The following is a 12,878-nucleotide window of genomic DNA, read 5'->3' on the forward strand; positions in this document are numbered from 1 at the left end:
GAACGGGCCTGACCGTACTGGGAACACACACCACTGGCCTTGTGCGGGAAGCAGGAATGGGTCGGGCCATACTGGGAACACGCACCACTAACTTAGTGCGGGGATCAGGAACGGGCCGGACCAGACTGGTGACACACACCACTTGCTTGGTGCGAGGAGCGGGACTGGGTTTCCTCATAAACCTCTGCTCCCTCTGCTGCCTACTCAGTTCCTCTCGCCGTGCCTCTACACTCTCCTTCTCCCTTAACGCCTCCTGTAGCTCCTCCCTCTGACCATTTAACTCCTGCTCCCTCATGACCAATAGCCCCCGTAACCTGGTGGCCTCCTATTCTGCAGATTCGCCCTGTAGCTGCCTCCTGCTGCCCCGTCGTCCACGCCGTGTGCCCCCCCAAATTTTTTTATTGGGGTTGCCTCTCGCCTGTCCGACGACGGCCCGGTTGGCGCCGATTCTCCTCTCCTGCCTGGGTCTCCCCATTCATCGCCCTCCGGTAACGGACGGCCTCCTCCTCGGTGATCCTCCCCCAACCGAGGAGGACATCTACCAACGTTACCTCCGGCGTTTGCTCCTGGACACGCTGCTTGGTCCTGTTTTGGTGGGATCTTCTGTCACGACCGTCGTAAGCAACGGACCAAGGCGCAGCGTGATATGCGTACATCTTTTAATAAGTACTTCAAAACAATACAACAAAACAACAAAACGATACGTGAAGTCCTAAGGTAAACAAACACAAACCTTACACGGAACAAGATCCCACAAATGACAAGTGCAAAACAGGCTGCCTAAGTATGGTTCCCAATCAGAGACAACGAGCCACAGCTGCCTCTGATTGGGAACCACCCCGGCCAACATAGAAATACAATAACTAGAACAAGAACATAGAAAACACAACACAGACACTACACACCCTGGCTCAACATTAAAGAGTCCCCAGAACCAGGGCGTGACAGTGACTATGGTCCCAGCTGCCTTGAGATCATTGACAAGATCCTCCTGTGTAGTTCTGGGCTGATTCCTCACCGTTCTCATTATCATTGCAACTCCACGAGGTGAGATCTTGCATGGAGCCCCAGGCCGAGGGAGATTGACAGTTATTTGTGTTTTCTTCCATTTGCAAATAATCGCACCAACTGTTGTCACCTTCTCACCAAGCTGCTTGGCGATGGTCTTGTAGCCCATTCCAGCCTTGTGTAGGTCTACAATCTTGTCCCTGACATCCTTGGAGAGCTCTTTGGTCTTGGCCATGGTGGAGAGTTTGGAATCTGATTGATTGATTGCTTCTGTGGACAGGTGTCTTTTATACAGGTTACAAACCGAGATTAGGAGCACTCCTTTTAAGAGTGTGCTCCTAATCTCAGCTCGTTACCTGTATAAAAGACACCTGGGAGCCAGAAATCTTTCTGATTGAGAGGGGGTCAAATACTTAATTCCCTCATTAAAATGCAAATCAATTTATAACATTTTTGACATGCGTTTTTCTGTATTTTGTTGTTGTTATTCTGTCTCTCACTGTTCAAATAAACCTACCATTAAAATTATAGACTGATCATTTCTTTGTCAGTGGGCAAACGTACAAAATCAGCAGGGGATCAAATACTTTTTCCCCTCACTGTAGCTAGGCTATTAGCCCACTGGTTGAACACTAGCTAGCTAACGCAAAAGCCTCACAGCTAAGCGTTGACTAGCACGCACATAAATGGCTAGCAATACTTTTTCACAGAGTTCTTATGGGCCCCCGTACCCCATGGGAAACAAACATGCTCAGGCAGCTCTCAAATGAGTCCTGCAAGTTTTGTAAGGTTTAAACAGCTACCGGCCCGTGCTAGCTTAAGCTACGCTACTAGCCCTCACAGCAAGCGCTAGCTAGTTAAGCACCATCTAGTGATTGATAGCTACCTTAGCTCTCATATGTAGTTCACCTAGCATACTAGGCGGTGTCAGAAAAAGGCCTAGTAGCGGTGCAACAATTTTGGAACCAACAGGACCCTGAACAGCTTCTACCCCGAAGCCATAAGACTGTTAAACAAGACTGCTAAATAGTAATTTTACATTTTAGTCATTTAGTATGCACTCACTTACAGTTAGTGAGTGTATACATTTTCATACTGGCCCACCGTGGGAAACGAACCCACAACCCTGGCATTGCAAGCGCCATGCTCTACCAACTGAGCTACAGGGGACGAATCAAATGGCTACCCGGACTACCTGCATTGACCTTTTTTGAACTAACTCTCCTGCACTGACTCGAGGCACACACACTGGACTCTACCCACACACATACTTACACTGACACCCCAACTCACACACACCCACACACACATAACAGGTGCACATATGCTGCTGCTTCTGTCTATTATCTATCCTGTTGCCTAGTCACTTTACCCCTACCTATATGTACATAGCTACCTCAATTAATCGACTCACTACTGGTACCCCCTGTATATAGCCATGTTATTTTTACTTGTTATTGTTATTCGTTATTCACTGTGTATTTATTCTTTGTGTCACTATTTCTATTTTTTCTTTTAAATGTTTTATCTTTAACTCTGCATTGTTGGAAAATAACCCATAAGTCAGCATTTCACTGTTAGTCTACAGCTGTTGTTTATGAAGCATGTGACAAATAACATTTGATTTGATTTTGATTAAGTTGCTTTATACCTACTAACTGAAGCAGTCCCACCATGCGGTGATCTGGTGCACGAGTCGGCCTAAAACAGGCTAGCTAACACAGCAAGGCTTGCTGTACCACTGCTAACCTAGGCTAGGCAAAACGCTCACGCGGCCTACTTCAGCTAACACACCGCTAACTTAGCTCTCTTGCATAGTTCACAAATAGTCAGTCGCCACCAAGCACTGTACCCAAATCCCACAGTTTTTTTTACACTACCCTTTTTAAATAAAAAGGATGACTCGCCATAAACACCACCAGAGGGCGCTTCAGTACCACTGGTGAGCGAGACTCATCTAACTTGTGGGCGACTCACTGCAAGAGCAGGGAACTGGTGAGCATGTGCAGGCCAGCCCTGGGTTTTGTCCACAGTTACAAGAGGGTACAGATTGCAGTTTGCTATGAAGTCACCCATTTTCAACGGGATTCTGGCAACCATAAACAGCTAAACCATTTTAGGAAATGAAATACATATTAACACCACTGAAGTACACACAATGGCGAAAATGACCTACAAAGGAAAATCCTTTATAAAAAAGAATCTGAGGCTGCGGCCTGGATTCAGCACTGCTGAATGGACAGCGCCTCGGGGACCACTCATATGATAGGCTACAGGTTGACTCCATGGTGCTGAATGGACAGCAGCATTATTCTCATGTTCATTCAACAGTAGCCTAACAACAGCCTAACAAAAAATACATTTAGGACTACCTTTACTAATTGTCCATCGGGGTGAACCTCTTGGTGACAGCATTGTAAGTCTTCTTTATTCCTTTTGAGTTTGGAAAGTCTCAGTCTAAATTGACGAGGTCCAAGGATGGCGCAGTTGTACTTCCCCAACACTCCCAATACATAATCTGTCAAGGCCGCAGCTTGTTTGTCATCGCTCACATCATCAAATCCCCAAAATGCCTCGTTGACTTTGCTTTTAGACACAATGCAAAATCACAGAGATGTGAGTTTATTTGTATCACCCAGTGGCGACCCATCATTCAGCCCCACCTGTTTTGAGCCCCACCTGTTTAGCTCAACAAAATATGTGATATGTGTCACATATCAGTTTGCAAACAATGTAAAAAAAATTGAGTTAATAAAGCTGCATACAAACATGGTCTAATTTTTGTAAAGCAGCTCCAAAATGCAGGTGTTTCAGCCTAGCTCAGTGCTTTCTGTGGTGGTGGGGCAGCCAGTGGAAAATACGGAGCGTAGGGGCTGGTAATGTTCTCTAGTTGTGCCGTGATTGGCTCTGTGTTCTGTCACTCATGGGGACACTACGTCACCGCAAAATCTAAGGGGAGAGCTCGAAAATTCAAGCCCCTTGGGTGCTGCCATAGATTTACATTAGAAGTGCCCATCCAAGAAGGCTCATATCTACCGTAGCGGCATATCTACCGTAGCGTTGATTGGACTGATCATGTCAACATCATACTTTCAAAATATTAGCTAGCAAGCTAGACAAGCAGTCACCATTATGCATCAAGTCGACAATCTACTGGCAAATCCTTTTCAATCCTTGTCATATGAAGAGAAATTATAGATAAAACTTATCGGTGCTCATTGGCCATTGGACATAAACATTATGGAAATCGCAAATTCAACAATGAGTGGTTTGGAAGGAATCAGTGGCTAACTGCAAGCGTTGCAAAGCAATCACTAGCCTGCTATTCAGTGGAGTGATCACGCGGACTGGGATATGTTCCGGGTAGCCTCTGAGAATAACATTGACGAATACACGGATACGGTAACTGAGTTCATCAGGAATTGTATACGAGATGTTGTACCCACTGTGACTATTAAAACCTACCCAAACCGGAAACTGTGGATAGATGGCAGCATTCGCGCAAATCTGAAAGTGCGAACCACCGCATTTAAACATGGCAAGGTGACTGGGAATATGGCTGAATACAAACAGTGTAGTTATTCCCTCCGTAAGGCAATCAAACAGGCAAAACATCAGTATAGAGACAAAGTGGAGTTGCAATTCAACGGCTCAGACACGTACGTGGCAGGGTCTACAGACAACCACAGACTACAAAGGGAAAACCAGCCACATCCCGGACACCGACGTCTTGCTTCCGGACAAGCTAAACACCTTCTTCGCCCGCTTTGAGGATAACACAGTGCCACCGACGCGGCCCGCTACCAAGGACTGTGGGCTCTCCATCTCCGTGGCCGATGTGAGTAAGACATTTAAGCGTGTTCACCCTCGCGAGGCTGCCGGCCCAGACTGCATCCCTAGCCGCGTCCTCAGAGCATGCGCAGACCAGCTGGCTGGAGTGTTTACGGACATATTGAATCCCTCCCTATCCCAGTCTGCTGTCCCCACTTGCTTCAAGATGTCCACAATCATTCCTGTACTCAAGAAAGCAAAGGTAACTGAACTAAATTACTATTGCCCAGTAGCACTCACTTCTGTCATCATGAAGTGCATTTAGAGGCTAGTTAAGGATCATATCACCTCTACCTTACCTGACACCCTAGACCCACTTAAATTTGCTTACTGCCCCAATAGATCCACAGACGATGCAATCGCCATTGCACTGTACACTACCCTATCCCATCTGGACAAGAGGAATACCTATGTAAGAATGCTGTTCATTGACTATAGCTCAGCATTCAACACCACAGTACCCTCCAAGCTCATCATTAAGCTCGGGCCCTGGGTCTGAACCCCGCCCTGTGCAAGTGGGTCCTGGACTTCGTGACGGGCCGCCCCCAGCTGGTGAAGGTAGGAAACAACACATCCACTTCGCTGATCCTCAACACAGAGGCCCCACAAGGGTGCGTGCTCAGCACCCTCCTATACTCCCTGTTCACCCATGACTGTGTGGCCACGCATGCCTCCAACTCAATCATCAAGTTTGTAGATGACACAACAGCCTACAGGGAGGAGGTGAGTGCCCTGGGAGTGTGGTGCCAGGAAAATAATATCTCATTCTACATCAACAAAACAAAGGAGCTGATTGTGGACTTCAGGAAACAGCAGAGGGAGCAAGCCCCTATCCACATCGATGGGACCACAGTGGAGAAGGTGGAAAGCTTCAAGTTCCTCTGTGTACACATCACTGACGATCTGAAATGGTCCACCCACACAAACAGTGTGGTGAAGAAGGCACAACAGCGCCTCTTCAACCTCAGGAGGCTGAAGAAATCTGTCTTGGCACCTAAAACCCTCACATACTTTTACAGATGCACAATTAAGAGCATCCTGTCGGGCTGTATCACCGCCTGGTACAGCAACTTCACCACCCGCAACCGCAAGGCTCTCCAGAGGGTGGTACGGTCTTCCCAACACATCACCGGGGGCACACTGCCTGCCCTCCAGGACACCTACAGCACCCGATGTCACAGGAAGGCCAAAAAGATAATCAAGGACAACAACCACCCGAGCCATTGCCTGTTCACCCCACTATCATCCAGAAGGCGAGGTCAGTACAGGTGCATCAAAGCTGGGACCAAGAGACTGAAAAACAGCTTCTATCTCAAGGCCATCAGACTTTTAAATAGCCATCACTAGGCGGCTTCTACCCGGTTACGTAACCCTGCACATTAGAGGCTGCTGCCTTGAAATCACTGGCCACTTTAATAACGGAACACTAGTCACTTTAATAATGTTTACATATTTTTGCTTTACTCATCTCATATGTATATACTGTATTCTATTCTACTGTATTTTAGTCTATGTCACTCCGACATTGCTCGTCCTAATATTTATATATTTCTTAATTCCATTCTTTTACTTTTAGATTGTGTGTATTATGTATATTGTTGTGAATTGTTAGATATTACTGCACTGTTGGAGCTAGAAATACACCCGCAATAACATCTGCTAAACATGTGTATGTGACCAATAAAATGTGATTTTATTTGATTTTATTTGAGTGGGTGTGTGGTCCAAGTCCGGGATTAAGTGTCTCTTTTCCAAGCTTAAAAGGATAAACATTCACATAAAACACCATGGGCCAGAAAAGTTTGAATACATTGGCCATGCTGTCAATCCAGCATGACTTCTGCTGAGTTCAAAACAACTGGAAACTCGGAACTGAGAAATCTCAGACTTCAGTGTGTTCAAGACAACTGGGAAACTCGGGGGAAAAAAGAGCTCAGACTGGGAAAATACGTTTTGAATGGTCATTCACTCGGAATTCCAAGTCGGGAACTCTGGCCTCTTTCTCGAGCTCAGACCTGAAGATCACTGACGTCATGATTCAATCTTGTTTTTTTTTCAGAGTTGTCTTGAAAGCACCATGAATCCAGAGAACGGCAGACTTTTTTATATTTTTTGTACTTTTTACCCCTTTTTCTCCCCAATTTTGTGACAACCAATTGGTAGTTACAGTCTTGTCCCATCGCTGCAACTCCCGTACGGATTCGGGAGAGGCGAAGCTCGAGAGCCATGCGTCCTCCGAAACACGACCCCGCCAAGCTGCACTGCTCGCTTAACCCGAAAGCCAGCCGCACCAATGTGTCGGAGGAAACACCATAAAGCTGGCGAACGAAGTCAGCGTGCATGCGCCCGGCCGCCACAAGGAGTCGCTAGAGCGTGATGGGACAAGGCCATCCTGGACGACGCTGGGCCAATTGTGCGCCGCCTCATGGGTCTCCCGGTCGCGGCTGAATGCAACACAGCCTGGGATTGAGCCCAGATCTGTAGTGTTGCATCTAGCACTGTGATGCAGTGCCTTAGACCGCTGCGCCACTCAGGAGGCCTTATACTTGAGTCATTTTATATTAAGGTATCTTTACTTTTACTCAAGTATGACAATTGGGTACTTTTTCCACCACTGCTTTTACGCGTGCGGCTGGGGATTATTTTCCTCTTGATAACCCTCCTCCTTGGAGTAGGGCCAAGATAGACCAGACACATAGCTGCTCTACTGATGGTGTTAAGAATGAACTAAAATTATATTTATTCTTTAGGATTTGGTTGGCGGATCGCATTCCAACATTTAGGTGCATACACCACCACTACCTACTGTACTGGTGTGTGAGGCCATTCATGTCCTATCTACATTAAATTATTGATACGGTAATACAAAATTGGGAAAAAGGAAAATTGCCCTGCCAACTATTACCCCTCTCAACAACAAAAAAATACACCCCATACCACTATTTAACCCTATCTAATCCTACTCCAGACCACCGGTCTGAGAGGACAGAACACTACCACTCAACACCCCTTGCAATTGTTCTACAGTAAATTCTCACAATCCCAAGTACTTCTCTGCCGCTGCCACCACAACCTCTATTTTCCGTGACTTCTGATCAATTTCTGCAGTACAATTGACAACCATGGCAATGAATGCTAAAAAGCCCACCTTACAGAAGCACATATTCTTCCCATCACGCTCTCTTGGTCTCTGCCTACTCACAGGAATCCTCTCAGTATCCCTCACCCTGTACCCATCCTCCTCTACCGCTCTCTTCACTGCTTCGACATACAACACTTTCTGTACTACTTCTCTCACCAGACACCTCCGATCTCCAGCCCCAATGGGCACCCCCACAGCTAACACATACAACTTTCTTCATCGATACTACACATTCCTTCGTCTCATGCCCTCCTGCACACTTCTCACATCTAGGAATATCCCTCCTACATACTGCTGCAACATGCCCATAAACCTGAAACCTATAACACTGTAGTATTTTCGGAACAAAAGCTCTCACGGGATAACTTACACTTCTTAACTTGACCTTGTCGAGCAAAGACTCTACATCAAAACTCAGCAAGACAGACAATGTCTTCTCTGTTTCCCCACCGGATCAGCATCGCACCAAACGGCGGGCGTCACAGACACACTTTCAATGGTGCCCTGCTCCGGAGAGCAAAGCATGTCACATTTCTTGTCCCTAATCACGTGATCCGGAGCGCCCGCTCCCTCTGGACTGAAGAAACACAATAAATCATCACTAGTCCACTCTACTCTCACCAACTCAACAGTCCCCAACCTCTTCTCCACCCAACCTGACACCACATATGGATCAGCCAAAATGCAAGGATCCATTCTCTCCACAAATCTCACTCCCACTGGGCCAGAATCATCCTTTGCATCCTCGGGATGAGGCCCAAACTCGGCAATCCTCACAGCAGGTACTACGTTCATACTCTCGTCATGTTCCATCTCTGAGCTACTAGAGCATGTATCTCTCTTTTTGCACGCCAACCTTCCTCACCAAACCGCTTCCCTCTACACTCAGCTCTTCTCGGCGGTCATCACTGCACCTGACTCTCCTCACGTTCACTTTTCTTCTTTAGCTCTTCCAAATGTTCTGTGCGATCCTCCATTCCATACTCATTTTTTCCTTATCCGCCATCTTTCCTTCACCAGATCTTCTTATATACAGTGGAGTGAAAAAGTGTTTGCCCCCTTCCTGATTTCTTATTTGTTTGCATGTTTGTCACACTTAAATGTTTCAGATCAAACAAATGTAAATATTAGTCAAAGATAGCAAAAGTAAACACAAAATGCAGTTTTGAAATGAAGGTTGTTATTATTAAGGGAAAACAAAATGCAAACCCACATGGCCCTGTGTGAAAAAGTAATTGCCCCCTACAACCTAATAACTGGTTGGGCCACCCTTAGCAGCAACAACTGCAATCAAGCGTTTGCGATAACTTGCAATGAGTCTTTTACAGCGCTGTGGAGGAATTTTGGCCCACTCATCTTTGCAGAATTGTTGTAATTCAGCCACATTGGAGGGTTTTCGAGCATGAACTGCCTTTATAAGGTCATGCCACAGCATCTCAATAGGATTCAGGTCAGGACTTTGACTAGGCCACTCCAAAGTCTTCATTTTGTTTTTCTTCAGATATTCAGAGGTGGACTTGCTGGTGTGTTTTGGATCATTGTCCTGCTGCAAAACCCAAGTTCGCTTCAGCTTGAGGTCACGAACGGATGGCCGGACATTCTCCTTCAGGATTTTTTGGTAGACAGCAAAATTCATGGTTCCATTTATCACAGCAAGTCTTCCAGGTCCTGAAGCAACAAAACAGGCCCAGACCATCACACTACCACCACCATATTTTACTGTTGGTATGATGTTATTTTTCTGAAATGCGATGTTACTTTTACGCCAGATGTAATGGGACACACACCTTCCAAAAAGTTCAACTTTTGTCTTGTCAGTCCACAGAGTATTTTCCAAAAGGTCTTGGGGATCATCAAGATGTTTTCTGGCAAAAATGAGACGAGCCTTAATGTTCTTTTTGCTCAGCAGTGGTTTCCGTCTTGGAACTCTGCCATGCAGGCCATTTTTGCCCAGTCTCTTTCTTATGGTGGAGTCATGAACACTGACCTTAACTGAGGCAAGTGAGGCCTGCAGCTCTTTGGATGTTGTTTGGGGTCTTTTGTGACCTCTTGGATGAGTCGTCGCTGCGCTCTTGGGGTAATTTTGGTCGGCCGGCCACTCCTGGGAAGGTTCACCACTGTTCCATGTTTTCGCCATTTGTGGATAATGGCTCTCACTGTGGTTCGCTGGAGTCCCAAACTTTAGAAATGGCTTTATAACCTTTTCCAGACTGATGGATCTCATTACTTTCTTTCTCATTTGTTCCTGAATTTATTTGGATTTTGGCACGATGTCTAGCTTTTGAGGATCTTTTGGTCTACTTCACTTTGTCAGGCAGGTCCTATTTAAGTGATTCCTTGATTAAGAACAGGTGTGTCAGTAATCAGGCCTGGGTGTGGCTAGAGGAATTGAACTCAGGTGTGATAAACCACAGTTGAGTTGTGTTATAACAGGGGGGGCAAACACTTTTTCACACAGGGCCATGTAGGTTTGGATTTTGTTTTCCCTTAATAATAACAACCTTCATTTCAAAACTGCATTTTGTGTTTACTTGTGTTATCTTTGACTAATATTTACATTTGTTTGATGATCTGAAACATTTAAGTGTGACAAACATGCAAACATATAACAAATCAGGAAGGGGGCAAACACTTTTTCACAGCACTGTATATATATATGGCTTGTGCAAACCCCACTCCATATTTATTCATAATATGTTCCGCTTTATTCCTTTTTTCCTTGTCCGCCATCTTCCCAGGCTGTCTAGCATCCGCCTATTCTTTCTCATAGTTCATCATGGCATTTGTAGTTCTTTATGATAGCCACATTAGCAGCTAGTTAGCATTTCATTTTTGGGGGGTAAATACGGGCAAATATATTGATAAAAGTCACCTTGTCCTAGAGAGATTTACATGGTTATCAAAACGTCATGCCGGGGTAAGCCTACACGAAACACAGTCCTTATTTTAAGTGTTTCTAAAGTCCCCCTGGAACTCCCTTACATCTCATATTGCTTAAATGAACAGCAAACCTGGTTTTAAAAAACAGATAAAGCAACACCTCACAGCACAACGCCTCTGCCCTATTTGACTTAGATAGTTTGTGTGTATGTATTGATATGTAGGCTTTTTAAATTGATGTAGTTCTGTCCTTGAGCTGTTCTTGTCTATTAATGTTCTGTATTATGTCATGTTTCATGTTTTGTGTGGACCCCAGGAAGAGTAGCTACTGCTTTCGCAACAGCTAATGGGGATCCTAATAAAATACCAAATACCCTATGGGAAAAATGAATGGTGGAAAAACAATTAGAACCACTTCTTGTTTGACCGCTAGGTTTTATGGGTCAAAACAAAAATTCAGTAGAGCAGACCAGACTTGAATGCAGCCTCCACGCCTGCTGCAACACTTTAACTAGTTGCCTTGAATGCAGCTCCACAACAAGCATCAGCTGCAACTCATTGCTAATCAGCCTCCACACCTGTCCTCACTCTCCTTAATCACCACTGCCACCCTACTTAAACCTGACCAAACTAACATTCCTCCTCTTTTGTTCTCCACTTTTTGACTGTGTGTTACTAGCCTTTTCAAGTTGTGCATCCCCAGCTTCTCCATCTAGTATCACTTTTGTTCTTCCAAGGATCTCCTTGGGGGAATGCCATCACCACAGCAGCCTAACTATCACGGCCTGACAATGATGTCTACTTGAGACTCCAAACCAAACTCTAGAGTCTACATCCCGGATCCTTCATCTGCAGCCCTCTGCTTCATCCGGTCCATTCTTATTCCCCTCCTGAATCCTCATTCTCACATCCACTCCATGGTCCACTCTGGTCCTTAAACTTGTGAACTCAGGATTAGGACGTCCGATAGCCCTGCTGTTGCCGCTCACTAGTGGCACAGTCCAAGAGAATTGAGAACTTAAAAGTATGTTTCTCAAAAGAATACAGTGAGGGAAAAAAGTATTGACTATTTGATCCCCTGCTGATTTTGTACGTTTGCCCATTGACAAAGACATGATCAGTCTATAATTTTAATGGTAGGTTTATTTGAACAGTGAGAGACAGAATAACAACAAAAAAATCCAGAAAAACGCATGTCAAAAATGTTATAAATTGATTTGCATTTTAATGAGGGAAATAAGTATTTGACCCCTCTGCAAAACATGACTTAGTACTTGGTGGCAAAACCCTTGTTGGCAATCACAGAGGTCAGACGTTTCTTGTAATTGGCCACCAGGTTTGCACACATCTCAGGAAGGATTTTGTTCCACTCCTCTTTGCAGATCTTCTCCAAGTCATTAAGGTTTCGAGGCTGACGTTTGGCAACTCGAACCTTCAGCTCCCTCCACAGATTTTCTATGAGATTAAGGTCTGGAGACTGGCTAGGCCACTCCAGGATCTTAATGTGCTTCTTCTTAAGCCACTCCTTTGTTGCCTTGGCTGTGTGTTTTGGGTCATTGTCATGCTGGAATACCCATCCACGACCCATTTTCAATGCCCTGGCTGAGGGAAGGAGGGTCTCACCCAAGATTTGACGGTACATGGCCCCGTCCATCGTCCCTTTGATGCGGTGAAGTTGTCCTGTCCCCTTAGCAGAAAAACACCCCCAAAGCATAATGTTTCCGCCTCCATCTTTGACGGTGGGGATGGTGTTCTTGGGGTCATAGGCAGCATTCCTCCTCCTCCAAACACGGCGAGTTGAGTTGATGCCAAAGACCTCGATTTTGGTCTCATCTGACCACAACACTTTCACCCAGTTCTCCTCTGAATCATTCAGATGTTCATTGGCAAACTTCAGACGGGCCTGTATATGTGCTTTCTTGAGCAGGGGGACACTGCGGGCGCTGCAGGATTTCAGTCCTTCACGGCGTAGTGTGTTACCAATTGAGAGCAAGGAAGAGGCATGCTTGAGAATAAC

This window comes from Coregonus lavaretus (genome assembly GCF_964263955.1).
Source record: "Coregonus lavaretus genome assembly, chromosome: 25".
Lineage (NCBI taxonomy): Eukaryota > Metazoa > Chordata > Actinopteri > Salmoniformes > Salmonidae > Coregonus > Coregonus lavaretus.